This window comes from Grammomys surdaster, unplaced genomic scaffold, assembly GCF_004785775.1.
Source record: "Grammomys surdaster isolate TR1022 unplaced genomic scaffold, NIH_TR_1.0 126182, whole genome shotgun sequence".
Taxonomy (NCBI): Eukaryota; Metazoa; Chordata; class Mammalia; order Rodentia; family Muridae; genus Grammomys; species Grammomys surdaster.
Window position 1 is genome coordinate 4724196 of NW_021620988.1, and position 7145 is coordinate 4731340.

At 33.1% G+C, this 7145-nt stretch overlaps 1 protein-coding gene across 2 annotated transcripts in view; it reads left to right on the top strand.

Moving 5' to 3' along the window:
* Positions 1-7145, top strand: part of Galntl6 (polypeptide N-acetylgalactosaminyltransferase like 6) — a 984872-nt gene that overhangs the window by 113443 nt on the left and 864284 nt on the right. The window lies entirely within an intron of this gene.

Genomic DNA, 7145 nt, shown 5'->3' on the forward strand with positions numbered 1-7145 from the left:
CCTAAATGTGCTTCAATTAAACAAATGGCCAATGAACATATACACAATAAAATACTTTTTAGCTATAAAAACAGTGAAATCATGAAATTTGTAGGAAATGGATGGATGGATCAAGAAAAAGTATTGCGTGACATAAACCAGATTCAGACTCATAAAGACACTTAACACATATTCTCTGTCATCTGCAGTCCATATCTCTGTCATCTGCGCCCATCTTTGGATGGTAGAATAAAGCATAGAGGTAACACACAGACCAGGAAGGTACAAAGGAACTATAGAGGGAGACTGGAGAGGGAAATACTGGAATATAGGTGATGTGAAAGGAAATGTGGAAAGCATATAAACAACTCTATTGAAGAAAGAGAGAAGGGACAAATAACCAACTTTGTTTTCTAAAATCTTAAGAAATCATTATTTTTTATTTATGTAAATTATGTAAGACACACAAAAGTTTTTTACATACACATGATCATATAGACGCACAGTATATACATATGGTATCATATATATATATATATATATATATATATATATATATATATCCTACATATTTACTATATACAGATACAGTCTATTAATTTATGCCACTTAGACTAACCATGTTTCTCATAAGAATCACTGACTGACTATCTGACAAAAACTCCAATGACAGACATGGGAGACAGCTGTGCAAGCTGTTGGCCGTGGTATCCCAATTACTCCCCTAATAACATAATCTATTCTTCTTGTCCTACATTGCCTCTTAGAGTACGGATTTTTAACTCCCTGTTGCTAAAGACCTTAAGATACAGAACTCAGATGATTTCAGTTGGTATTAATCTAAAAGCCTCCTTCCTTTGATCTAGATTCAGAAGTTCTGAAAGGACTACACAGTCTGCTAGGTAGGAAAGCTATCAATAGACTTTTGCAGCTGAGAAGCCTATGAACCACAACAATGAGCAGAATGGTAAGATGTTCCCAAGAGTGCGCTGATGTTAACAGTGACCTATAACTGTCTATACGGACTGAAGGTCCATGTATCAAGAGGGAAATCATTTCTGGTAATAGGAACCAGGGAAAATACCAGGTATCAGTAAGGTCATGGATCTTAAACGAGAACCTATGACTACCACTTTACTAGACCAGCAGAATACCCATCTACATTTTAAAACATAATATTGTACCCACAGATAATTGTACTTCTCATCATTCATCAAAGAAGCATGTCTTTACAGAAAAATGAAGATATTATGTAAATCGTAATTGTTTAATTTAATCTTTTAAGGAAATAAATCCCATATAACAATGTTAGAATAAATATTCTTCCTCAGAAGGTCTTGAGGATATTTACAGTTAAGACAATATTCACAAACTCTAGCAGTCAAGACAGAATATTGTTTTGGGTAGGGCATTTTCTTTTTTTTTTTTTTAGTAATCAATATCTCTCTGAGTAGTACCTTCAGGGTAGTAGTTTCTATGTTAAAGTGTGTTTCAACTTGGAAACATGAGACAATAATAATTTGTAGAGTAGTTTTAGGAAAGAACATATATAAGAAGAAGAAACTGGTTGGTAGAGAAGGATTTGATGTTTGATGTTTGACGTATGCTCAGGAACACAAAAGAGAAGCTCTGTCACATGCCCTGTGCATATTGAACTATGTCAAGATTAAAAAACAGTAGAAATGCATACTAAGCAGCTACTCCTCATAGTAATTTTGGAAATACTCAAGCTTATGCTCAACAGTCTTTAGGTATGATTCCCAAGGACACCAAGACATTCAAAATAGGGAATCTTTGTGATAAGGCTGTGGTGTAAAATTCCTTAATATAATTACATTCTCATAAGTGATAAAGATGAAAAAGTGATAGTAAGGTCAAAGAGCTAGAAACAAACAAACAAACAAACAAACAAAAAACATTTGAAATGGAACCACAGAGGAACCTGTGGCTTCATTTCAGGATTGCAAGCCACAACTTACACAGACGGTGCATCCTAACCATGATTACTGGGATCCAATCTAAAAAAGTAAACTTTAGAAACAGTTGGAAAATCCAAAGATGGCATTCTGCTTCTACCAACTTCCTATTTTACTTTTAACATCTAATAGAGAGATACTATAGCAAATTCATTGTCAAATTGCATCATAATTGCATTCAACAGAAGTTGTTTTTCATTTCGCACTTGACTGAATATGTTTGACAACAATGTAGTAACTGACACATCCTCCCTGTGATGTCTCATAGTTCTTATATTTTTTTCTGCTTATTAGAGTAATTTCCACCAACATTTGTTCAAGTTTATACACTTCTGTGATGTTTGTACACTTCTCTTGCAGATATCTACAGCCCTCTCTCAGAGGCCAGTATTGTTCAGTTTTCCTGCTGCTCATTATCTTCACAAGGTTGCTTTGTTCACTGTATACATTTGACTCTTCTTACTGTTCCTAAAACCAGTCTGGGATATTCCACATTTTCTGTTTACTTTGCTTTTTTTTTTCCATTGGAGTGATGCTTACAATCTTTATCCTCTGCATTATTTCAAAGCCTTTGATTTTCTATAGGTCCAACTTAGGCCTGGAGTGTAGCTCAGTTTTAGAAATGTTCTCTGAATGTCCATGAAGAGACATGTGTTAAGTCTGTCTTTATAAGGTGAATCTGTGATCTGTTTTAGGGAGAGGCATTCAGAAAAATGGCAGCAGCACAACCATCATACTAGATTCATTTCCTAAGACACAAAAAACTAGTTTTGTGAGCAACAGCCTCTCTGTCTCTTGATACCACTCAATGAATGGTTTTAGTAGCAATGTCTCACTATATTCATGTTTAGAATAAAAGTGAATTATAATAGAAGAATTAGTAGGTAGAGGAATACTATTTCCAATAAACAATCTTGAATTGTTCACTGTAGTTTCAGAACCAATTAATCACTAACATTGAGTAATTTAAATTGAATACACTCTATTCATTTCAACAGGGGATGTATAGCTGTTTCAATGAAAGCTCTGACAGACATCTGCCCAGGAAATATACATATTTTTCCCCAGACATACATGCTTGAGATTTCTAAGTCTAGTCAATTGGTTAGGTGTTATTTCTCTTTCAAGAATGGCAAATAATTTTAGTATTTATTACTTACTTCCTGTTTCTTGTATTAAATTTTTGGACCTTTATCCTCTTCCATTATCATATCAAAGGCAAAGGGTTGAAATTATCATCTGCTTTGTAACTCACTTCACTTATCTGTAAATGACACAAAAAGCTATGCCTGAATTAATATGACTGTTCAGAGAAATAAATATGTAAAATTTGTTAATGGAAATGGCAAAAAGAAGTCTTAAGCAACACTAAAATGTACCAATGTAAAATCAGTCTTCCTACTCCATAAGTGTGCAGCATATATTTCTCTCTCTGGTTTTGTTTCTTTCAATGCATAAACCATCCAGATATATGTGTATATATATGTGTGTGTGTGTGTGTGTGTGTGTGTGTGTGTGTTTGTGTGTGTGTATAATCATATATGATTTTTACTATGCTCATATTCAATATAAACACATACAATAAAAATAATATTGGATGCAAGACTACTTCATTCCAGTATTAGAGTTGGTAGAGACAAGTCGATGTTTTGTCTGTGTGTGTGTGTGTGTGTGTGTGTGTGTGTGCGTGCGCATGTGCATGTGTGTGTGTGTGTGTTTCTGTGATGTTTACATAGTACATATTAATAGTGAAAATAGTGGTTTTCTTTATCACATTTTCATGAACTCATATATTTTGACATGTTTCTAGTGGTAGAGTTTTTGGGATGAAAGAAAAAAATAAGTGTGAATCTTATTCTTCCCAAAATGCAATGCCATTTTGTGTGAATTTCTAGCAATTCCAGTTCACAAAGCACTTCTTCAGCTCTTACTGTAGGTGGTCATTCAACTGTACCTGGCCACTTAACAATGAATGGGCATCCTACCAGCTTTCCTTCTTAAGATAGCTCTACTCTAGCAGGATTTTACTGAGCATCCTATCTTGGACATAAGTAAGCAGGATATTTTAAAATAGTATTTTTTTGAAGTTGTATTATAGATTCTTCTGACAATTTGTATTTATGGAAAGTGATTATTTGAACATCAAAATCATTTCCTAGTTTATTAATCATGTATTTGGAATTCAAAATCAATATGACTTAGCAGCAAGTAATGACCCAAATTTCAGTTGAATCAATTAATATTGAAATCTCAGATGAATATATTCACTATTAACTTATTTGTAGAAAAGTGTAAGAATTCTTCTGACACTTTGCTTGAGGTTTTTTTTTTCAAATTTTAATCTCAATTAAGAATTATGAAATGACAGGGAAACAGTGTTAAGAAGAACCTTGCTTTATCCACTCTGAAATTATGTACTGCGTATGACAGATTGTAGCTCCTGTCTTCTTAGAGTAGGATACACACACAACATAATATGTCTTTAGTGAATGAAGGAAAAACTAAAATATGAAATAGAACCAAATTATACATTCATATCTTTATATTATTGGCTAGTTAATTGGTTTCCCAAAAGCTCATTTTCGGCAAACTTAATTATATTATGCCTTTAAAAATATCACCTTTGTTATTAAGGGGGATAGTTGATAATACTTCCTCACAATTTTATTGAGTTCCTTATGGTATATGTTATTTTATACAGTAAAAAATTATATAAATTACTAACTCATAATAACATTAGATATCTATATTATTAATAATAATTTGGCTGCATTATAGCAAAGGAAGCAAAGTGATTATGGTAGTAGAATTCTTACACATTTTTACAAATAAGTTAATAGTGAATATATTCATCTGAGATTTCAATATTAATTGATTCAACTGAAATTTGGGTCATTCATAGAGGTAAATATGTCATGTCATGAGTAGCTGAATAATATTTAGAAATATTTGGCTGTTTGTATGAAACTATTCCAATTTACGTTTAATACACGTGGTTTAAATAATTACTAATGGATATATTTATGGAATTTATAGTTCTTTCAAGTCAGTGCTGGCTTTTCAGGTTGTTGAAATCATTTTGAAAGTAAAGTCTCAAACTATAACCTAATGAATACTTCTGTCCCTGTTGTCCATAGCAAAGGTGAATTTTGCTCAGCAGAAACCAAGGGATATGTGAAAAATCTAAAGAAAAAAGAATTATTGTCCTTGGTCATTATCAACAGTGAACAGCTGCACACAGAAATTGAGTCAATGGGTTCACAGAGCAACCTTTTTGATACTTAATCCAGCAGAAACCAGATTGAGTCAGCTGGTAGCTGTCAAAGATGGAGGGATTTACATGTGCATGATTCTTCAAAGATGTGGTCAGATGCTAGTCGTTTCATAGAGAAAGAACTTCCAGTCCTCTTGGCATAATTTTATAAGTATATGTCCTAGAAAACATTACTTTTAAATGAGTGAATAGTCATGAAAGGCTGTTTGGAGAATTGAATCTAGGACTATACACAGCATAGAACAGTAATAAATTTTGCTGATATGTTATAAAACCCTCCCATTATAATTAAGAACACAATTATGCAGCAAGAGAATAAAATATGTCTGATAATATAGTTATGTCTGGAATCTACATACAATATTAGAGTACTCAATAATTCTTATGGAATTATTCAATTATTGCTATCTGAAATTGGATTTGTAGACCACTGTCAATATCTCTTATTAGTTAGAAAGAAAACATGGACTCCCAGGCTCCTCCAGATACCAGTAAATCATCCTTTATTTTAGCATAATTCCCCCTATGGTGTCTATCATATGACATCATTAATGAGAATGTTTATGAGTAATAAATATGTATATGAAGCACCAAGATCCAAAGCTAGAGGATATGAACAGAAGGAAAATCTGCCTTAGATCATCCATCCAGTTTAACTTATTTCTAATTATGTTGCAAAAGATGGCAATTTGATTTTTAAAAATTATTGCTCTTTATATAATGCAAGTGTTGAAAATATGCATTTATGTTTATGTGTACATACAGATATACATACACTTACATATACACATGCATACACATGCATATACATACACACATACATATACATGCATATATGTACATAATCATATATGTATGTATGATTATGGTGCTGAAAGATAATACTTCAAGACCTGAAATAAACATTTAATAAAATGTTAATTATTATTTTTATATACTAAGTGCATATACTCTACTTGTTATTTATTCATTTTGTGTCACTATGAATGAGCCCAGGGCTTCATACATGATAAAACTCCTACCATTGTGCTATAACACATTTCATTGTCCCTTGCAGATTGTTTGTTTTTCTGTATTTAGGATTTTTACAAAGGATCTCACTAAGTTACTAAACCAGGTCTTGAGCATCAATTGTCTTGCTTTATCTGCACTGATAGATTGCATGCTTTGAGGCACAGTGTGTGTGTGTGTGTGTGTGTGTGTGTGTATGTGTGTGTGTGAATGTGTGCGTACACACCCGTGCATGTGTGCATGCATGGGTGATTGCAAGGGCTAATGTTAATATGTTTTCATGCTATTTTGTTTGCACTACTTTGAAGAAGCAAAGACCAAAATATGTAGTCTCCATAATCATGAAATCACTTTTAATAAATTCATTGCTATTAACTAATTCAACAAATGTTAATAATACTTACACCACAAATCGGGAACTAAATTAAATGCTTAGTTTATTATTGGTTAATTGATATTATTTTGTTTGGTATAAGAACTGTTAGTTTTTTTATATACACCTGATTTAAGGATAGTAGGTAACAAATCATTAGAGTTGAAGATAAAAATTGCTAACATTACCTAAACTGTTTTATGATTGATCTTTCTTTCATCATAAGTGTGACATGAGGGTCAGACAGAACTAACTCTGTGAATGTTCATTGTCTCATCTCTTTGTCATATATTCTTTAACATAGAATTCATGAACGCAGACACTGTCCTCACTACCCAGCTGTGGGGCCGTGAGGGGCAAAGAGTGGAGGCTAGTTGCCACCTAAGTAGAGCTAGTTAAGTCTAAAATAAGACTTGAAAATGTAGCTAAGAGTCTAAGGGAGGAAGTTGGTCAGGAACACAGGGAGAGAGGGAGAGAGGGAGAGATGGAGGGAGGGAGAGAGAAAGGGAGGGAGGGAGGGAAGAGAGAGAGA